This window comes from Physella acuta, unplaced genomic scaffold (assembly GCF_028476545.2).
Source record: "Physella acuta isolate Inbredline_101_S28 unplaced genomic scaffold, ASM2847654v3 ptg001704l, whole genome shotgun sequence".
In the NCBI taxonomy this organism is placed as follows: Eukaryota; Metazoa; Mollusca; class Gastropoda; family Physidae; genus Physella; species Physella acuta.
Window position 1 is genome coordinate 25001 of NW_026733217.1, and position 11314 is coordinate 36314.

At 34.8% G+C, this 11314-nt stretch overlaps 1 long non-coding RNA gene across 1 annotated transcript; it reads right to left on the reverse strand.

Annotated features, from left to right (window-relative positions):
* Window positions 1-6725: 6725 nt before the first annotated feature.
* On the reverse strand, window positions 6726-8454 carry LOC131930028 (uncharacterized). The gene is made up of 3 exons (XR_009384070.1): window positions 8088-8454; window positions 7402-7545; window positions 6726-6807 (listed from the first exon to the last, which is right to left on the reverse strand). It is a non-coding gene; the product is annotated as an uncharacterized LOC131930028 (long non-coding RNA).
* Between the last annotated feature and the right edge of the window lie 2860 nt (window positions 8455-11314).

Sequence of the window (11314 nt, forward strand, 5' to 3'; positions counted from 1 at the left end):
TACAATTGTTTAGGGACAGTTAAACTATTTTTTAAAAAATATAGATCCTCGATCTTCATTTATAATTTATTAATTAAAATAAGATTTTTAAAAAATAATTAAAACAGGTCTTTGTACTACATTATTAAAAAAAACAACTAATGAATATAATAAATAATTTTGGCTATTTCTCATTCTAAACCTATCGAATATCTTTTTTTTTTTAAATGCAAGGTAATCTTTTATAGAACCTACATGATTAACTTTTCTTCTAATAATAAAAAAAACTCTAAATAAAAACTATAATTCCTACAAATATTAGAGTAGTCTCCCTTGACAGTTTCTATTCGAATGTATTTTGTGTTAATTTTCGTTATGAAATACAGTTGACTTTTTAAATAAATTATATAAGAAAACAATCTATCTCTGTGTATATTTATTTAAAAAAAATATTATTACAATAATTAGAATAGGTGTTACTGGTTAAATAGCAATTATTCTCATTCTAAATCTTTGGCTATCGAGTTTCATGGGTTTTTTAATTTAAGATTATGAACACATTGGCTTGACGAAAATGATTATATACACTTAAATACATACTAAAATTTACTTTTGTTAATAAACCTACACTATTTTATGCACACATACAAAAAAGAATATTTTAGCGGCAGTTACAACGTCAAAAAAAACGAAACTCCTTTATACTGAATAGTTCTACGTAACAACAAAAATGTAAAAATACATAGTCCTAGAGCACACTAACACATACATATATACATACGGAGATATGTGTGTGTGTAAGTAGGATGTGAGGTGTGTAGACAGGCGGGGTGGAAGGAAAGCAGTTTGGCAGGAATAACGGTAGGTAGGAAAGTAGGTAGGCAGGCAGCAGCGCAGGCAGGTTAGTAGATAGGTAGGTACGTAGGCAGGGAGTTAGGTATGTAGGTAGGTGGGCGTAGGTAGGAAGGCGCCTCACTCTGTATAGTGAGCGATTATAGTAGCCCATCATATTCATAGCGTTTCGCAATTATTAAAACGAACAAAGGTACCATAGTACTCACGGGAAAACCCGGGGAGCTAAATGGAACCCTGCCAGGGCGCCACCAAATCGATTTTTTTTTCGTAGAAACCACCACAGGGGTATTAGCATTAACTTCTCAAATTTGAATGAAAAACGAATGAAATCTTTGATAATGCTTGAACAAACCCACATATTCGTTTTTTGGGCGCGGGTTTGTCCACACTGCCGCCTAGACGCACCAAGGCTCACTGTATGAAAGCCTTGAGTGTACGTTAATCAACCTCTGTAATAGTGAGGTAGAACACACATTGGCGACCGCCCATGTGTTAGAGACGCGTCCCTTGGCGCTCCAGGGAGCCACTGGTTATATTTCCGCAGGGGCGCCCCTAATTCGGTTTAATTATAAAATGTCGTGTGCCACCGTGTCCCTATTGTAGGGTGCTCTTTAAGGAGGCACTCTCTGAAGAGCCCGGGGCGCTCGCTGTCGCCAACTGCCAGGGCGCCGGCGGGCGCTCATTATTCTACTCAGTGAACATTTATAGTAGCCTATCTAAACCGTAGTGTCGCCCGAGATGGGTCTTGGCCGCTCTGGGCCACTCAACCGCCGGGGAGCTGGCGGATGAACCTGGTGTAGTTTTATCACTGAATCTCAGAGGCGTAGCACCATTCCTGGCGCCTGGGGACAAATTTTCAATTTGGCGCCCCCCCCCTCCCGCCGGAGACAAACTTTCAATTTGGCGCCCCCTCCCCGTATTTTTAAAATATTTATAATGCAAAACTATAGCTAAAATGAGCTTTTAAATTTTTCCAACCATTTTGGCGCCCCTAGGGTTGGCGCCCGGGGACATATGTACCCCCCGCCCCCCTCGCTGCGCCTCTGATGAATCTAGTATTACCTATGACCGCAATTGATGAGATAGCCCCTCTGGATTCCCCTCTGGATTCTGAGCTCATAATCGTATAATTAGAAAAATCGAACCCTCCCAGGGTGCCACACTTAAGAATTTTTTTCTTTCTCGAAACCCTTTTCACCAACTACCCAAAATTTTATGACTCTCGTACGAACAGTGTCAAATTGCATCTGGCTTTTATTTTTATGGAGAAAAATTGCATTGCTTCCTGTCAGAGACCCCAGATCGAATGGGGCGCCAAAAGGGGTAGACAATTTTTAAAAAAATCCTCATTCTTCAGTAAAATTTAAGAAAACAGATTTATACATGGCTGATATCCTCAATTATTTTATATAGGGGAGTGTATGTAGGGATGGGCGCCTTTTTGCCAGCGTTTGAATAGGGTTGGCACATAATTGATAGTTCGCCCCGGCTGCCGGAATAGGTTGCTACGCTTCTGCTTCCTGCTAGGGTGCCGCCCTGGCGAAATCTTTCCGGGGGGGGGGCGTGCGGACACTGTTAAAAGTATTTTTTTCTATATAAATTCCGTTTCGTTCGGGGGGGGGGGGGGGGAGTCGATAGACTTTCTTCGGGGGGTGGGGGGGCTCTGCTTCCCCCCCCTCCGAATAGATTCCTGGAAAAAACTCTGTTCACAAAGTTTTATGGCGATCCGGTGAAAAAGATGTAGTAATTCATATAGGACAAACAGACAAACATACTTTCATTTCTATAAATATAAATAGATATATAGGGCCTACTTTAACTAGTGTCCGCATACCCGCACCCGGAAACTTAGTCACAATTTTCTTTGTTACATTTGAACCCTTTAGGTTAATCAATATTAATAAAATTGAACAAGATGCAACAAATACAGTTAACCAAGAAATTGAACAAATAAAATTCACGTTATCTTTTGATTGTTTTTAGATATAGAGTAGTAACAGACTACCTACAGGCAGTGGCGGAACTAGGAAAAAAGGGCCACCCCGCAAAATATTTTTTGAGGCCCCCTATATATATATATATAAACACAAAATACGAACGTAGGATACTCATTTCGGGCCTAATCTAGTTTTTTATTAAACAACACATTGTTTTAAAAAATACATAATACTTTTATTTTCAATTCTAACAAATTACAACAACATGTCATGTGTTTAAGTGCATTAGTCTGTTTTGCAAATACTTTTGATGTCGGCCGTATAGCTTCCCATGTGCAAGCCGGTCAAAAGTATATGAAACATGAAAGCTTTGTAAGTGTAATGGTTTCTCGTGTTATGTTTATTTTTATGGTTTTTTTTTTAATTTAAATTATTTTTTTTAAAAATTCCTTTTTATACTATGCCATTCTTTAGTATGTATTTTATAAAAAATTATAATTAAGAGAAGTAATTGCTTTTCAATGTGTGTAGTACAAAACTATTAAAAGGGGTTTATGGGCACTTCTATTTGACTATTTAAAAAAGGGAAATAAGTCATTGAAGTGGTTTGAATATTTATCTTGCACACTAAAGCTTATGTAGATTTTTTTTTCTTTTACGCAACAGCGTGTGTTAGCTACTGTAGAACATCACTACAGTAGTAGTTTTTTTTTTACAAAACCATAATTAAGGTGCACGAAAACGTAATTTTGGGATACAAAGTCATTGCTTTTTGGTCGGATTTTGGGCCCCTAAACGGCCTGGGCCCCCCCGCATTGCGGGGTCTGGCGGTATGGTAGTTCCGCCCCTGCCTACAGGTCCTAACTCGCGACGAGGTACACATTTGTATTAAAACACACATCTAAGACATTTTCCATTTAGGTGGGTTTTGCAGTACAGTGGTTTCTTAAGTCGTGGACAAGTGATTGCGCTTATCTATGTTGAGTAGCTATGTATTCTGTCCTATATTAGACACATTTGTAAATATCTGTCACAATATGGGCATAGAGATGATATAACGATAGCTTATCTTTGCGGACGACGCTAAACTTTGGCATCGACACCACGGCCTACAAGTTCAAATTCGGTCCTTCAGAAATGTTTGAAGTCTCTAGATTAAAACTACTTTTCTCTTTTATGTACCTACTGACCACATCACATGCATTTGTTCTGAAAGTCTAAAAACAGAGGCACAAATATATCGTCTAGACTTGTGAGGTCTACAGATTAGGTATTTTGGCAGTTATCTAAGCCCTTGCCTGTTCTGACTCAAAGCCTTATTCTTTCTCTATCGACGCCTTGCGTAACATGGGATTGGGTTTTTAAGGCGGCATAAAGCTTTATGTTGTTCCTTTTTGAGTACACTAGATTAAAAACTAACGTTTTCAGATGCCTAAAGATGTTTAACCACTAATTAATCAGAATAATGGGTCAAGATTTCAATTCTTGGTTTAGGGACACGTTAGTTGCCGGGGTTGAGCTAATGTCGATAGCATAAGGACTGTACCTTGATGCGGGCGTTTTATTTGTTGCCCATCGTAATAATTGAATGGTTGATGGGGCTTCTTCAAGGGTTTGATTTGCCGTAATGTTAATGATATCATGCATGTGCGGCTTTTCTAAGAAGAAAATGCGTTTAAACACCTTTTAGTTATGCTTTTTTTAAATAGGCCTATATTTTACGACATCATAGTCGTAATGAACAATAAAATGAATTTAAACAACTTTAGAATACACCTGTTTCGGCTAACATGAATGTTATTCTTCAAACTAGTAATGTTAAACGTGTCTTTTTCGCATTTTCGACTTATAAGCAATACAGTAAATTCCGATAGCGTCCATATGCATACAAGCAATGGCGTAGGCGAGGAGGGGTTTAATAGTGATTTAATAATGATACTTTCTTAACCCTCTACTGGACATCATGTTTGGTACCTTGCCCCCGGCAACTGGGTGGATTTGGATTACACCCAAGTTTTACTTCATAGTAAATGGCTTCAGTTTTAATTATTGGAGTTGGTAGCAACATTGACACAGTTGAAGGTATTCAGAACAAGGTGGCCAGGAGAAATCACATTAATTAGTATATAATTTAACATTACTAACAATAGGCCCTACTTAATTGTTTAATGTTGCTGGATATTAAGCCTGGTAGGTATTTATGTTTATTAATTTGTACAGAAACAAAAAAAGGATTCCCAAACAAAGTTTTATTTTTAAGAAATAAAGAAAATGATACAAATCAATGAAGAACAGTTTTCAAAAGAATTTGTATAAAAGTAATTATTATAAAATAAGAATATAGCATTGCATAGATAAAAATAAAATACTTGACACAAACAATATGAGGAATATTTTTTATCAGAGAAGAGAAAAATATATGATGTAGTTTGAAAATAATAATGTACAGAATGTAGCTTTTGCAGATTAAAATGAAAATTCTCATGCCTATATAATTTATTGAGTAAATGAAGCAAGGCCCAAAACACTAGGCTAAATAATATGCATGGGACAGGCATTGAAAACTACAAATTGCATATAGTGAAGGTTACCCTATTTATTGGCTATATCCACAGTAAAGATTTATGGCTTTATTACCTGCTTGTAAAATTGTTAAGGAAAAAGTAAAGTATTGTTAACTTTTTATGGCAGGCCAACTACGGGCTGTGTTCTGGGAACATGTCATCTGTAAGGGGCATTGTTATCGGCACATGTTGTCACTTTTTGTGTTCTCGGCACATGTTGCCATTTTGTGTGTTCTGGGCACATAATGACATTTTGTGTGTTCTGGGAACATGTTGCCATTTTGTGAGTTCATGGAACATGTTGACATTATTTGGCTGTGTTCTGGGAACATGTTGCCATTTTGTGTGTTCTGGGAACATGTTGACATATTGTGGCTGTGTTCTGGGAACATGTTGACATTATGTGGCTGTGTTCTGGGAACATGTTGACATTATGTGGCTGTGTTCTTGGAACATGTTTGTTTCATTTTTAAATATTATAATAAAACATTTTTAGAAATTCTATATTAAGAATTGTGTATATATATAAATTTATATATTTAATAAGACAATTGGATGAATTATAATAAACAGCAAAAATGATTTAAATAAGTTTAGAAGTATTTGGCTTGCTGTCCTAACAGTGAACTGTATTGCGAGCTTGTTTCCCTAGTGATAACCCATGTTTTTTGTGCAACCCTTCCAATCAAGTATCCAGCTTTTTTTTGGCCTGTATCAAAATGCTGGTCATAGACTTGCTTGACTTGTGTATCACAATATGATTTGGAATATTTTTTCTGTAAATGAAATAAAGGCAAAATATTTTGATACTTTCTTTTGTGGAACTTGCAAGAAAAATAAATTACAAATTTATATTACTATCTCTAATATTTCTTTACTATAACTAATTACTTTGAAAAGATAAAGCACTGAACATGATGAATAACAAGAAACAAGCATTATCAGCAAAGATTATAGATTTCAAATTGTGTTCATTCATATTGAAGATTAATGAAGTAGACTATCAATATTTACCCTCTTGATGGCTGATACTTTGATTTGATGTCTTTACTTTAAGCTTACACATCAGTCTCTGTGTGGTAAAATATGAAATAATATGATTCAATAAAACTGTTTCAGTATATTAATTATATTAGATAAGTACATAGTTTTGAGCTCTATAACAATATGTGTTTCAATTATCAATCAAATATAATACCCACAATGTTGTACAACTCACTGATTTATTAGAATTTAAGAAAAGACAATAATTAATAAAATATTTTGGATTAAAATCCATTATATTTATTATAGCATATAATGCTATCTCTTGCTATAATAATTACTTTAAAAAATGGGTTATGCCTATAGTACAGTTACCTGGGGATGAAACTGGGCACAGTGTATAGTCCACAGAGACTGATTAATATCCCTTGTAATTGAACATCAGTTGTAGTTATGAAATCTGGATGGCCAAATACACACTCATAGTCCTGAAAAGCAATTTACACATAGATTAGCAAGAATATCTCACAAATTATTAAATTAAAGCTAACCCCTATTTAGTGCAATCCATCAAAGTAGTAGCATTTTTGTTAAGTTGTAGACACAATACAAAGTAATGTTTGTTCTGTGATTTACATACTTTTATAAAATAGCAATCAAATTATATATATATATATATATATATATATATATATATATATATATATATATATATATATATATATATATATATATATATATATATATATATATATTCATTGTAAATTTTAGCTATGTCTTGCTATTAAATTTATTTACTCAACTGATCTAAACTCACTTTATTTAAACATAATATAGTGGATAAGTATAGTGATTTTATTATTCAGCAATAAATAGCAGGCCTAAAAAAATTTAAATAGTAACGTTTGCGAATGAACACATTAAATTCTATGTATTTCCATTTCTATGTCTTTCCCAACTTGATGCATATTACTAACCAAGCATTAAACTATAGTCCTAAACCTGACTCTAATACCATTTACTGGACAACCTGAACCTTTGCGATACCATGTTATAATATATTATTTTTAAAAAGAGCTTACCACTAATTACTAAAATCAATTGTTTTTAGTATTAACTGAGCCGCATATAATCTGCTGCTATTGTCATCACCAGAAATCCAGTATGTTGGCAAAGATTAGTCTCTAAGTTCCCTGCAATCTCTTTCCTCTCGAGTGCGGAAAACACTGAAATCATTAATCATTATTTCATTATGCCTAATAGTTTAAAGGTAGTATTAAAGTAGTACTAAATAGTACGAGTCTTAGTTAATATAGGTCTAATGATAATTATTATTGTGTATGCTTACATGCTTTAAGTTTTATGCACAATATTGGTATATAGTATATAGCCTAAGCTATAGAGTATATAGGCCTATGAGCCTAAATAATATATAACAGCAGCTTGAATAATGCTCATTAGCATGCATTCACTATAAACTATAAAGATAAACAAATATTTCAATTTAATTTAATTTTAACTAATAATAGTAAATAGGCTTTTTTCTTGTGGTAACAAATTTAAAGTATCGGGCATAGGGCAGTACAGTTATAGTATAGGCCTACTACTAGATTCTATATTTAAGTATGTGGGCTTTTCATTCCAATGCACCACAATAGATACCACACATGCTCAAGCTGGACCTCTGATCTAAAGATTTAATAAGTGGGCCTAACAAACAGTGAAACTACAATAAATTTCATGTAAATTACTAATTTAACCTTCTTACCTCCGCTTCTCTAGATTCCTATTCTATTTCCTTCAAACTTTCTTTTTATGCAGCCGTATGATTAGATTCTAGACTATATTCAAATAAACATGAAATAACTACTAACCAGAACACTAGATCTAAATTTCTATATTCTATGCAATATGTATTAAACCTATAGGCCTAATATTTATTTTAAATTCCTATGCGATGTGTCGTGAACTGTAGGTTTCATGTTATTTTTTTAATGGCGGAAATCAGTTTAAAATTTCGTTTCCTTCCTTTTGTTATTCTATTTATAGATTCAAACTGCTTAGAGACGGAGCAATTATCATTGAGTTAGTCGGCTGATCCACACAGGAAGTGCGGGTATATCTATTAGTTACTCAGTGATCCGATCATTGACAGATACAGAGATAGCCATTCGCATGGGGTGGAATAAAGCAGAGAGAGAGAGAGAGAGAGAGAGAGAGAGAGAGAGAGTAAATACAACTGTCTAACAATGTGTACACTAGTTGACTTTTTATTTGCTACAAAAGATACAATGAAAATACGGTCTCCCTTAGATTTAGCAAGTTTGTTCAATGACCAAACGGTGTTCCGTAGATTTAGTAAGTTTGTTTAATGACCAAAAGGTATTCCGTAGATTTAGTAAGTTTGTTCAATGACCAAACGGCGTCCCGTAGTTTTAGTGAGTTTGTTCAATCACAACAATTAGCAAACGTAAGACGGTTTGTCCTGATCGAAAAAGCGAGTTGATTGGATAGGTCACGTATATGTTGAAGTAGTTTGGTGTACAGTTTGAGGGTTTAACAAGAGGACTAAAGTCAGTTGAGGGGAGCCATGGGGGAGGGGGGGGGGGCTAAAAATGATGTCACACTTTAGGGTGCTCGGAGTTAAAAACGCATTTGTTTTTTCTATAAGGAAACACAAATCAGTGCGTCGCTAGGTCGGGTATCACCCGGTGCGGCACTTCGTGGTGTCACCCCCCCCCCTCTCCAAGTAACAAAGTATAATATATATATATATATATATATATATATATATATATATATATATATATATGTGTGTGTGTATGTGTGTGTCGGTCTTCATAGGCCTATAATTTAAATATATGCCGCATACGCGTACATGTATGTGTATAAGCTTTAATCCCTGCAGACTTAATAGTAACGATGTTCATCTATAGTCTGTTAATATAATAGATTGACGACAGAAGCCTGTGGTTGTATATAATACATTTAATGGGTCTAACTACATCACGATGGAAACACACAGAGAGGACGAGAGGAGGTGCACAAGGGACATCACTCAAGATAACAATATTATAAATATAACTAATACAGAAGAGTGAGTTCCCTTGACCTCACAATTATTTCAATCTATTACATCCCTTTACCCTTAGAACACAATAACACATCTCTCAATAGAACAATTGATAGTATCCTAAAATCACCAATTATATTGTAACATGAACATTATGGTAGATTACATCCTTACAAACAATGCACAATATGCCACAACATAATCAAGATACAAAACAATGATGTCAAAGTCCTTTTGACCTTTAAAATCATAGGTCTAACTTATTTGGGACTTTGATTGTCCTGCTTGACCTTCTCAGTGGCTTCTGATTTGGTGACTCAAGATTCTGACCATCTGGATTCTCTATCTCAGGAGGTCTAGGATTTAAATCATTAACTCCAGAATTTACATTTTCTGACTCCAGACAACTTGGTTCACTCATATCAACAGAACTTAGTTGTGAACAAACTGAGTTGGTGTGAACTGATCAGATTTGGTGGGATTGACAGATTCACACTTATTATCTGCACAAGTTATTTTTAACTTTATAAGACACAGGTCCTGTACATTGAACAATTTGACCTGGTATCCATTTTTCCTTTCTCCCATAATTTCTTAGATACACATTCTTATTAACACCAAATTCTCTTTCAATGCATGAGTTGTCATGATTTAATGGAACTATTTTTGAATTGGCATCTGAAAGTATTATGCTGTTATTCAGATCCTTAACTGACATAGATTTCTTTGATTGATCAATTTTCTCAGGTAATCTGATAGTGCTTTCCTGGTAACCAAAAATACTGTTTACAAGTAATATCCTGGACCATATCACTTTGCAACTGTGATCCAGTATTTGAAGTGGGTGTATTAAATGGCAAAAATCTTTTTCTTCTTTTGATGTTACCCTTTTAGTTTCTGTAAGTGCTAATGATGTTAGCAAAGTTGTTTGATGATCACATTCCTTCTTACTAATGTATTCTCTTTAAAACATTTGAAATTGCCATATCACCATAATCATTTATTAAGTTACAAATACTTTGTTTAGGCAACTCTGACTGATAATGGACTGCATCTTCTCCATCTTTTATATTATCTTCACAAAGGTTTTTATTTCTTATTTAATATGGCCTTAAGTCATCATTCACAGACTCTTCAGGCCAACCATTCTTACAGTACTCATATACTTTTATTAAGCACTCATCTTTTTGTGTTTCTCTCTTAATATCATTCACATTTATATTGGAGTTATCCATGATAGTGAAGAGAACAAATACATCTTCTGGTACATAGCTCAGGCTTTGGTTTTTTAAAGGTAATCTACTAAGACTATCTGCACTATTCTCAGATCCAGGTTTGTATTTCAATTCATAATTGTATGCAGTTAGTGTGATAGCCCATCTTTGAATTCTTGGTGAGGCATGCTCAGGTAGGGTTTTGTTTTCTCCAAATAAACCTAGCAATGGTTTATGATCTGTAAAGATGGTGAATTTCCTACCAAACAGAAACTTATGAAATTTCTTAACACCAAAAATGATGCCTAAGCCTTCCCTATCTAACTGAGAATAATTTTTCTCAGCCTGGTTCAAAGATCTACTGGCAAAAGCAATGGGTCTGTCACCCTTCTCATCCATGTGGGACAAGACTGCTCCTACACCATCTGGTGAAGCATCACATGTTAATATAAGTCTTTTCCCTGGGTCATAGTGAGTTAGTAAGGTGTCAGCAGACAAAGCCTCTTTTGCTGTATTAAAAGCAGCTTCTTGTTGTTTACCCCAGTGCCAAGTTGCATTTTTCTGTAGCAGCTTGTACAGTGGTGATAGTTTACCAGACAGATTTCCTATGAACTTTGCATAGTAATTTATCAAGCCCAAAAAAGCTCTTAGTTGTTGGGTATTTTCAGGTTTGGGTGCTTCTTTAATGGCTTTTGTTTTCTCAGGTTG